Raw genomic sequence first — 10,079 nt, 5'->3', positions numbered from 1 at the left:
TTGTAGCTCAGCTTCTTCCCACTAAGTAACAAAAGCTCCATAATGCAGGATATTTCACAAGTTTTAAGGGGTCCCACGCTCCTCCCAATTCTGTGGTAGGTTATAATATAGCCACTATTAAATAAAGGCTGAAACATCATCAGCTCAATTCAAGACTTTTTAATCTTTACTCCTTATAATGTAGTCCAGAACCAGGGACATCAGTATCAATATGAATTTGTTAGAGACACAGTAACTCAGTCTCCAGCCCGCATCCAACTTGCGTCAGCATCTCCACTCAGGAAAGCCTCCAGTGATTCACCCGCACATTGAGATTTGAATTCAAGTCATCCTTGATGCTTTCCCTTAGCTGCTTCTGTGGTAATTATAACTTTCAGATCAAGTAATCACTCACAAGAGGTCTTTACAGTAGCATGCTTTTCATTTGTTTAGTAATATGGACTGCACCAAGTGTGCTTGCATGCTTCGTTTCCATTCTTTTTATTTATTTCAGAAGCATTTGAGGACAGTCTAGGCCTTTCACAAGTGCTATAAAGAGAACCACAGGAAGACTATTTTAATACATTGGAGAACCTAATCATATCAGTAGATCCTGTTTGTGAGTTATCTTTGCCCACCAAACATTCCAAGATTAGAATATATTTTGTTCTGTTCTTCATGAGGTCACTATGAATGGAAGTCAATCTGACAACATCTGACAATTATAATCCAAATACGTATATCGTTGTTGATTGCCATCAAGACGAGCATGAATCATAGGGACCCCATGAACAAAAGGCCTGAAGCTGTATATAAACAGAAAAATATCATAGAAGAAACCGTATCAGATCCTGAATTAATGTCACCTGATAAAGTCCTTAGCCACTGTGAATAAAGATGAATTTGATGACAATGTTTTTGGTTAAAATAGGCAATTAATTGGGATGGATGGTAAAAATCTTGATTGTTCTTGTTTGTTGTTTAATGCCATCGAGTCGTAGACGACTCATAGCGACCCTATGAACGAACAGCCTGAGCACTGTTCGTACATAGAGTTTCCGGAGGCAAGCCATTTTGGAAGTGGATGCCGCTCCTGCTTCCAGGTTTGATTTAGTCGGGAAGCTCCAGCCAACACTGTCCACCATGGGTGCCCATTACCACGATTGGCACATCACTGTCACAGACTTCAGCATCACAGCAACCATGAGTTACCTCTGTACAGCAACGCACAGACCAGTGCTATACCACCTAGAAGAATGTTTGACAGGAAGACAATTTGAACCTGGCCGAGGGCCACAGATGACAATCACCCACCTTTGGCTTGGTTGCACAGCTTCCTTCCACTAGGCCAATGTAGCTCTCTCTTGGTCGTCATCATCAAATTCTTGATTACCATAATGAAAATGCATTTATATTCTTCACACTCCAGTCCTGTTGAACATCCATACATTTAATGTTTTGAATGGCTGATTTCAGTAACATTTCATAATTTGGCACTTACTACTTTTGCATATTTTCTCTATGAACTTTGAATGCCGGGAGACTTTGAAACTAGGAGGTTTTAGATAAGCTCTCTGACTCTGATTGTTTTCCTTTTAATCTGGTCTTCCACTACAATTCGACCATGCAGCTCACTAATGATTTTCCCCAGCAAGCCATTACCTTGTAAATTGTAGACCTTAACCTTCTGTGCAATTTGCTGACCACTATAGGTTAATCACGGCTCTCAATTATTTCTGCTGCTTGAACAAGATTAGGTGGCATTTGGAAGATATTTTGTTTCTCCTTTTCTACTTCCCAGCCCCGAGGACATTCTTAATTTGGCCTCAGTTATAGAGTGACTTATTCTCTACACACTTGTGTCACACTTGTGAACTTACTACTGCCACTAAATCCATCTCACCAAAAAGAAGTCTTTTATCTCCATCAGTTCAAGAAGAAACTTACAAAATGTCTCCATGGAGAACCATGGCTCAGGCGAAGAATTTTTTGTTCCCTATCATGCAAACAGACAAGGAAAATGAGAATGGAAATAAACTTAAATTAAGTGATATCAAGTATATTGGCAATAGCTCTGGTGCCCTAGTAGTAAGAAGCTGCACTGCAATCTCAAAGGCAAGTGGTTCAAATCCACCAGCTGCTCCTGGGGAGAAGGGTGGACACTTCTCTCCTGTGCAATTTACTACCTCTGAAAACCCACTAGAGCATCAGCTTTGGGTGGATTTTACTTGACTGCACACAATAACAACAATGAAAAAGACATTTGCCTCACATAGAAAACTAGAAGAACCAGGTTGGAGCTGTGTCCCTGCCTGCTACGTTGGATAGCTGCACTGACTGTAGTAACTAGAAGATGAACCTTGCCTTTGCAAGGATGGTGAAATTCTTTCCCACAGATTCTGAGTATGTGGTCAGAAGGAAGCAGTCTTCAAAATTGATACAATGCTAGGAGAGGTGGAAGATCAGACAAAGAAAGGTCCTTTGCAAGGTGTATTGACACAGAATAACTGTAACAATCAGATGGGGTCTATCAGAATTCCTAAGGAGGTCCCGGGACAGGGCAAGGTTCAGGTAATTTGCTCATAACATCACTATGAGTCGTATTCAACTCAGTGGCACCTAGCTACAAAAAGAATGAGAGAGAGAGAGAGAGAAATTTCAAGAAAACGATTCATTTTTTTGGTTGAAACTGGTAAATCTCAGGTCTTCGTGAAACTGGAGCTTGGAAGGCTGATGCTTTCAAGGCCAACAGGCACAACTAAAGATGCCTGGCTTTGAAGCCTGATGAGACCCAGATCAATAGTAAGGCAAATCACTGATTCAAGTTCAGAGGTGACAAGTTAGCTGCAGTACCAGAAAAAAAGCTCCTTAGCTTTTCCAGATAATGTATATATTTTCCATGTGATACTCACTGGTTATATTATTATGTTATATAACTGTCAATTGGCAGCATCAGTATGGATGGTGAAGAGATTGAGATAGTTACCAGTTTTAGTTTACTTGGCTCCACAATCAACACTCTTGGTAACAGCAGCTAGGAAATCAAGAGACGAATTACACTGGGAAGGTCAGCTGTGAGTGACCTCTCAAGAGTACTGAAGAGCAATGATGTCAGGCTGCAGACTAAGGTCCTCCTGATCCAGGCTATAGTCTTCACTATTACGTGCTATGTGTTGGAGAGTTGGACAGTGAATAGGGATGATAGAAAGAGAATTGATGCCTTTGAGCTGTGGTGCTGGAGAAGAGTGTTGAATATGCCATGGACTGCTAGGAGAACAACCAGGTTTAACCTGGAGAGGGTGAAGCCGAAATGTTCCTTGGAGTCAAGGATTCTGAAGCTTTGTCTTACATACTTTGGGCATGTTGCAAGGAGGAACTGGTCCTTGGAGGGGGACATGATGCCTGGGAGAGTGGAGAGATGGTGCAGGATAGGAAGACCCTCAATGAGATGGATTGATTCTGTGATTGCGGTGGTGGGAATGAGTGTGTTTGAGATGGTGAGGTTGGCACAGGATAGAGCAGTGTTTAGGGCTCTTGTACATAGGGTCTCTATGAGTCACAAGTGACTCGATGGCACATAACAACAACAATTCTGTCTCACTAGTTCTCTGGAGTCTAACAACCTATAGGATTATTACATTACACAAGAATCATGGCCATCATGTTGATAAGTGATACTCTCTGCTGCATCCTCCAATCAGTTCCAGGGAGTTACTACATCTCAGGATTCCTGTCTTCCCTTGTAACAGGGCCAAACAGAAAAGCATTGATAATTGGCTCATCTATATTAGGCTCCTGATAAATGCTTAGGTGTTCAGCTGCTAGTTTTCCAGAGAAAACCTTGTAACACACACCTGGCAATCTGCTTTTGAAGGCTGGCAGCTGAGAGCCCTATGGAATAGGCTGTTCTGTACACAAGCTTTCCCCATTTATTGAAATTGATTTGGCTATATCTAGCAACACCACTACAACCTGCCAAAAGTTAGACCTTCCACATCTGCCCATTGAAGCCATGCAACAAAGGACTGGCAACCTCCTTCCATAAAGATCAATACCAACAATTCCCTTTGGAGCACAGTTCTGCTTCATAACATACAGAGAGGGTTGTGAATCAAGGAGATGGTGACGGTTTTGCTTTTGTTTTCAGTATTCCCTCTGATGATACATGTATTCTCAGCTTCCACACTTAACTTTACATTCCTTCCTATCCAAGTGGGATTGCCAGACAGTGACGGGGCTGCTAATGTGTTGGCAGCTGAGAATGACATTAGCAGGACCCCTGAGGGCAGGGGCTGAGGCCTGCTCAGGTGCTCAGAGCGTGCCATCTCCCCTTGTGGGCTAAGGGTGATGTCGAAGGGAATATCCTTTCCCTGATATTCCCCCAAAGTGGTATTACGAGTAGATGCTTAATGATAATGAATTGAATTATTCCCATCTGAAGAAGCCTGGCTGGCAGCGTGCTGGAAACCAAGAGATCCCAGAAGTTGGCGAAGAAAATAGCAGTAATTGGATTACACCAAGAAAATAAGATAAACATTCATTAAAATTACACTAACAGACTGTGATTAATGAACCTACCCCAACCCCCAAAGCTTGTCAGCCAGGGGGCCAGGGTTATATGCTCTGCTCTTTCTGGGACTTCCCACGGAGTTGTCTGTTCAGGAACAGACCCTTCCTTCTCCTGAAGGTTTATTTTCCCCTTCCCTTCTTTGTTTTCAAGGGTTTTGAGTCAGTTAATTGAGTTATGGCCTATAGTGTAAATATATCTGTTTAACTTTTTTCAGATATAATTTCTAGGACACAATAAAACAACAACAAACAGGAAAAACCCAACAAACTTTATTATTATCAAATCAGTTCTGACTCATGTCAACCCTGTATGAGAGGATATAACTGCAGCATGGGATTTCCAAAGATGTAATGGGCTGCAGGAGTGGCATCCTAAACAACTTGACTCCAGAAACCCTATGAACTTTGATAAATGTCGATAGTTACAGAAAGGCTTCAGGCCTTTTGTTCATAAGGTCTCTATGAGTCGTGCTCGACTTGAAGGCAACCAACAACTACAGCAACAAATGCACTGCTAGAATAACAAACAGGTTTATCCTAGAGAGGGTTAAACCAGCCTGCTCCTTGGAGGCAAAAAATTCTGAAGCTCCGTCTGACATACTTTGGATATGTTGCAAGGAGAGCAAGGAGAGACCAGTCCTTGGAGAGGGTCATTGTGCTTGGGAGGGTGGAGAGACAGCGATGGAGAGGAAGGCCCTTGATAAGATGTATTGACTCAGTGACTGGGGTAATGAGGGTTGGTGTGTCAGAGACACTAAGGTTAGCATAGGATAGAGCAGGGTTCAGAGCTGTTGTACACAGGGTCACTATGCATCGCAGGCACTTGACAACAATAACAACAATCTTTAGAGAGACAGACTGCCACATCCTTCTATTATAATACTGCTATACTGCTAATGAATTTGAATCACTTTTTTTTTTGTTTGAATCACTATTTTTGTTTGTTTGTTTTTTTGAGCCTTCTCCTGTGCGCTATTGGAGTCATCCACTTGAAACAAACAAACTAAATGGCATCTATGTAACCACTTGCCAATCATGACAACATTTTTCTGATGCTATAAACTCTGACAAGGGAGACTACCTGGCTTTTTTCCTTCGAGAGTCGGGTGCATTCTCTCCTTAGATCTTTGGCTAACAACTCAACATTATGTCATCATAAGTTCTTTCCACTTCAAGTCAAAGTCACTACTGTTGATTTGGGAAAGACTCACAGCTCCCCCTCACGCTCCCCCCTCCCCCCAGCAGGTCTGTTGTTGTTCTGTACCATCAAGTTGGAAATAACTCAAAGCTGATACTCCGCTGGGTTTTGCAAAGCAGTAAATTGAACAGGAGGAGATTGCCTACCTTTCACTTGTGTGGAACTAAATCACCAAAGAGGAGGTGGTCCATCTTCCTCCCGTGGAAGCGATGATGGATTCGAAAGGATACAGAAATAAGTCCTTTAAGCGAACTTTCTAGCTCTTCTCTGGGTGAACCCTCACAGCGTAGTCTGCAAGGATTCACACTGGTACCTCAAAGCTGACGCCTCTCTGGTGGCTCAAACCCAGCAACGGCTTCTCAGGAGAAAGATGAGAAATCTCCTTTTGTGCACTTTACAGTCTCTGAAAACTCACCAGCGAGGTGCTGTCCGTGAGTCAGTAGCAAAACTCCCTTTGCGCTATGTGCCTCAGCGATGCAGATCCACGCCATGGAGGACAGGGGGCAGTCTACCTCCTTGAATTCTCCAATCTCCCAAACCCAATGGAGGCTCAGCTATGAGTCAGTTTTGACTCAACAGTAATAATGAATGAGTCATTTCTGGAATTCTTTCCTTTCTTCACCCTCTTTGCCAATGTATTAATGTTGTTGTTGTTAAGTGTCAACTCACATTGGCCCCATGTCAAACAGAACAAAACTGTGACTGATCTTGTGCCATCTTCACAATCTCTGCTGGGCTTACGCACACCTTGTGCTCATAGGGTCAAATTATTGCATTGCAGATCTTACATTCTTCTGCAAACCCTTCACTTTTCCAAGCATGATGCCTTTCTCCAAATACTGGTCACCACTGATACCATGTTTAAAATATGTGAGATGAATTCACCTTCCTCATCTTCAAGGAGGAGTTTGATGGCACTTATTCCAACCCAGAATGTGTTCCCAGGGATAGATCAAATATTTATTGTATTTCCTACAAACTGGACATTTGTGAAAAGCTTTATGAGTGGTTTCAATGTATACAAATTGTTCATTCACTATTCTGGAAGCCAGTGCTATCGGTGAGGCTGCACTCTCCTTATCTTCCCTTGTCTCCTAAGTGCTTCTAGTGTTTCTTAGAAATTCTTGAAATCCTCAGCTCGTATATACACCCCACTCATTGTGGCCATTATTCACACATGGCTGTCTTCCTCTATATCCATTTATGTCTCCTCTCTATTCATAAGAATATAAATCACATTTGATTAAGGGTTACCTTTCTGGGATATAACCTCAGTTGTTGTTGTTGTTGTTGTTGTTGTTGTTGTTGTTGTTGTTATGTGCCATCAAGTTGCTTGCGACTCATAACGACCCTATGTACAACAGCCCTAAACTCTGCTCTGTCCTGTGCCAATCGCACTGTCTCTGACACTCCCATCCCAATTATCCCGTTCACTGAATCAATCCACCTCATAGAGGGCCTTCCCCTCCTGCGCTGTCCCTCTACCCTCCCAAGAATGATGACCTTCTCCAAGGACCACTCTCTTCTTACAACATGTCCAAAATGTGTAAGATGGAGCCTCAGAATCCTTGCCTCCAAAGAACCACCCGGTTTAATACTTTCCAGGATGAATCTGTTTGTTTTCCTAGCAGTCCATGGTACTCTCAATACTCTTCTGCAGCACCACAGCTCAAAGGCATCAATTCTTCTTCTGTCCTCCTTGGTCATTGTCCAACTCTCTGATGCATGACTAGTGATTGCAAAGACTATGGCCTGTATCAGACGTACCTTAGTCTCCAGAGAGACACCATTGCTCTTCAGTACTTTGGAGTGACCTCAGTTAGTAACTAAAAATATCTTCAAAGACCCTATTCCCTTACGATGTTGTCGTCATAGTATCAGATCTTAGTTCTAAGATGTATCTGATTATGGGGGCAGGAAGAATGCATTGTTCAGATCATAGGATCTCTCCATGCTTCAAAGCATGTTGCTTTGAAGGACACTCAAGATGCAAAAGCCAGTAATAATGAGTATCTGATGTTGACCTAGATTTAAATACACTTTGAACTCCTTTCTGCTTCTTACTCTAGGCTCCAGAAAACTCAAATTATGTGTTTACCATATAACACACTGTTTCCCACACTGCAACTTTCTTCTCTCCAGCTAAGTGTCATGTTGTTGTTGTTAGGTGTCATCAAGCCAAATATGGCCCATAATAACCCTATGAAAAATAAATTTGAACCCTGTTCTACCCTGTGCCATCCTCACTTTTTTTGACACACTGAAGCCCATTGTGGCAGTTACTGTGTCAATCCATCTGGTTGAGGGTCTTCCTCTCCTTTGGTGACCCGTCACCTTTCTGAGTATCATGCTTCTTTCCAAGGAATAGTCCTGCCTAGCAACATGCCCAAAGTATGTTACCTGTCATAGTCTCATCGTCAAGCATTCTAATCTTCTCAGAACATGGCCAAGAGATCTTTGTGGATGAAGACAGAAGTTGTTTCTTACTCTTCTTTAGACTTTTAGCTCAGACCAGGTACAAAGTCAACACTGAGCGGTGACTGAACGGAACGGAAATGGACTGTAGCTACGTCAAGCGGGGAATAAGGCTGTAACACATTTACATTCTACAATTTTGCAATGTTGTTTTTTGTTGCTTTTTGGTTGATTCTGGCTCGTTATAACTCATATGGCAACACAGAAGTCACTCACCCACTGGGTTTTCTAGGCCCCCATCTTTACAAAAGCAGTCCAACACATCTTTCTCCCATTAAGCTCCTGTGCAGATTGAATAGCCAACATCTCATTTACCACTCAAAGGCTTAACACAAGAGCTCCTTGAATCTAGCACTTAACTTTAGCATAAGATTTACAGGATGAATGAGACTGAGTAAGTGAGTGAAGTCTAAGAAGGAGGTCCCTGGGGTTAGTAAACAACTCCCATGGGTGACAGGAGAAGAATAATGGGGTATTTTTCTCTGTAGTTATAGGGAACAAAGGATGTAAAGAATAATGCACCTGATACTACATTACTTTTGTCACTTCTTTGATGATATTCAAAGGGGTACCTGGTGATTATAAAAAGTTCAACCACTATCTTTTGTCTAAAAATCCAATGAATTACCAAATATTTTCACCTGAGTAATGATGGCAAATGTCAATGAGAGAGCAAACAACAAATGGTGGAAAGTTTGTGGAGATCTTGGAACTCTCATGAACTACTAATGGCAATGTCAATTGGCCTAACCTTTATGGAATACAGTCTGGTGCTTCTTCAGAAAATTGAAAATAGAGATACCATTTGACTCAGCTATCCTGACTCAAGGAATAAAATCCAAAGAACATAGAGATCAGACACAAACAGACAGAGACAGACACATGATTATTTTAACCTTACAATAGCAAAGAAACAGAAGGGTCCATCAACAAATTAGTATACAGAGAAACTATACATTCATACAATGCAGTATTATGCAGCATTAAATAACTGAAGAAACACGACACATGGATGAGTTTAGATGACATTAGGCTGAGTGAGATAACTCAGTCAAAAAGGACAAATACTGTAAAAATCTTATAAAAAAACAAGAGAGTGATGGGGAGAGTAGCAAATTAATAGCTAAATAAGGAAAAGTGCATTGGAATAGGTCAATCTGAGAAGAATATATGATCAGATATTATGAGTAATGCAACCAAAAATTTGAAATAGGACAAGCATTATGGAATGAAGAGCAAGGAAAGGAGGAAAAATTTACATAAAGAATGAAAAAAAAAATTAAGAACTTTCATTCATATCACATTTTTTCAAAAAGAAGATATGAATACAGATAATAGACCCTTAAAACAAGGGAATGTGGATACTATAGTGAATGTTACGAAACAATGTGTATTAAAAATCAAATGAAACATCACTATGCTTTGTAATTGTTCACTTAAATAAAAATAGTATTTTTTAAAAAAGAAAAAAAATCAAATGCAATCCAGAATCTTTTCTCAGGGAAGTATTTATAATTTTTCTTCACACCGGAGGGTTAAATTTCTCTGACCTTCTGCTCGTTGAGACATGGACAGGAGGTGTTAGCATCACCTAAAAAGATTCTTCATGGTAGCTTTCAAACTCTTACCATTTCTAATGGAAGAGAAAGACACAGAAATCTGTTTCTATAAGGATTTATAAAAGAAAGAAATCAAGAAGGAGCTGAAAAGAAGATTTCAAGGGCAGCACAGGAAGACAAAACAATTTTACAATGAACTGTGCAAAGAACCGGAGTTAGAAATCAAAAAGGCAGAACTCACTCAGCATTTCTTAAGCTGAAGGAACTAAAGAACAAATTTAAGCCTTAAGTTTCAGTAC

The sequence above is a fragment of the Elephantulus edwardii genome, unplaced genomic scaffold (genome assembly GCF_000299155.1).
Source record: "Elephantulus edwardii isolate Elephantulus edwardi_28Jun2011 unplaced genomic scaffold, EleEdw1.0 scaffold00125, whole genome shotgun sequence".
Taxonomy (NCBI): Eukaryota; Metazoa; Chordata; class Mammalia; order Macroscelidea; family Macroscelididae; genus Elephantulus; species Elephantulus edwardii.
Note: the sequence above shows the minus strand (reverse complement) of the source record.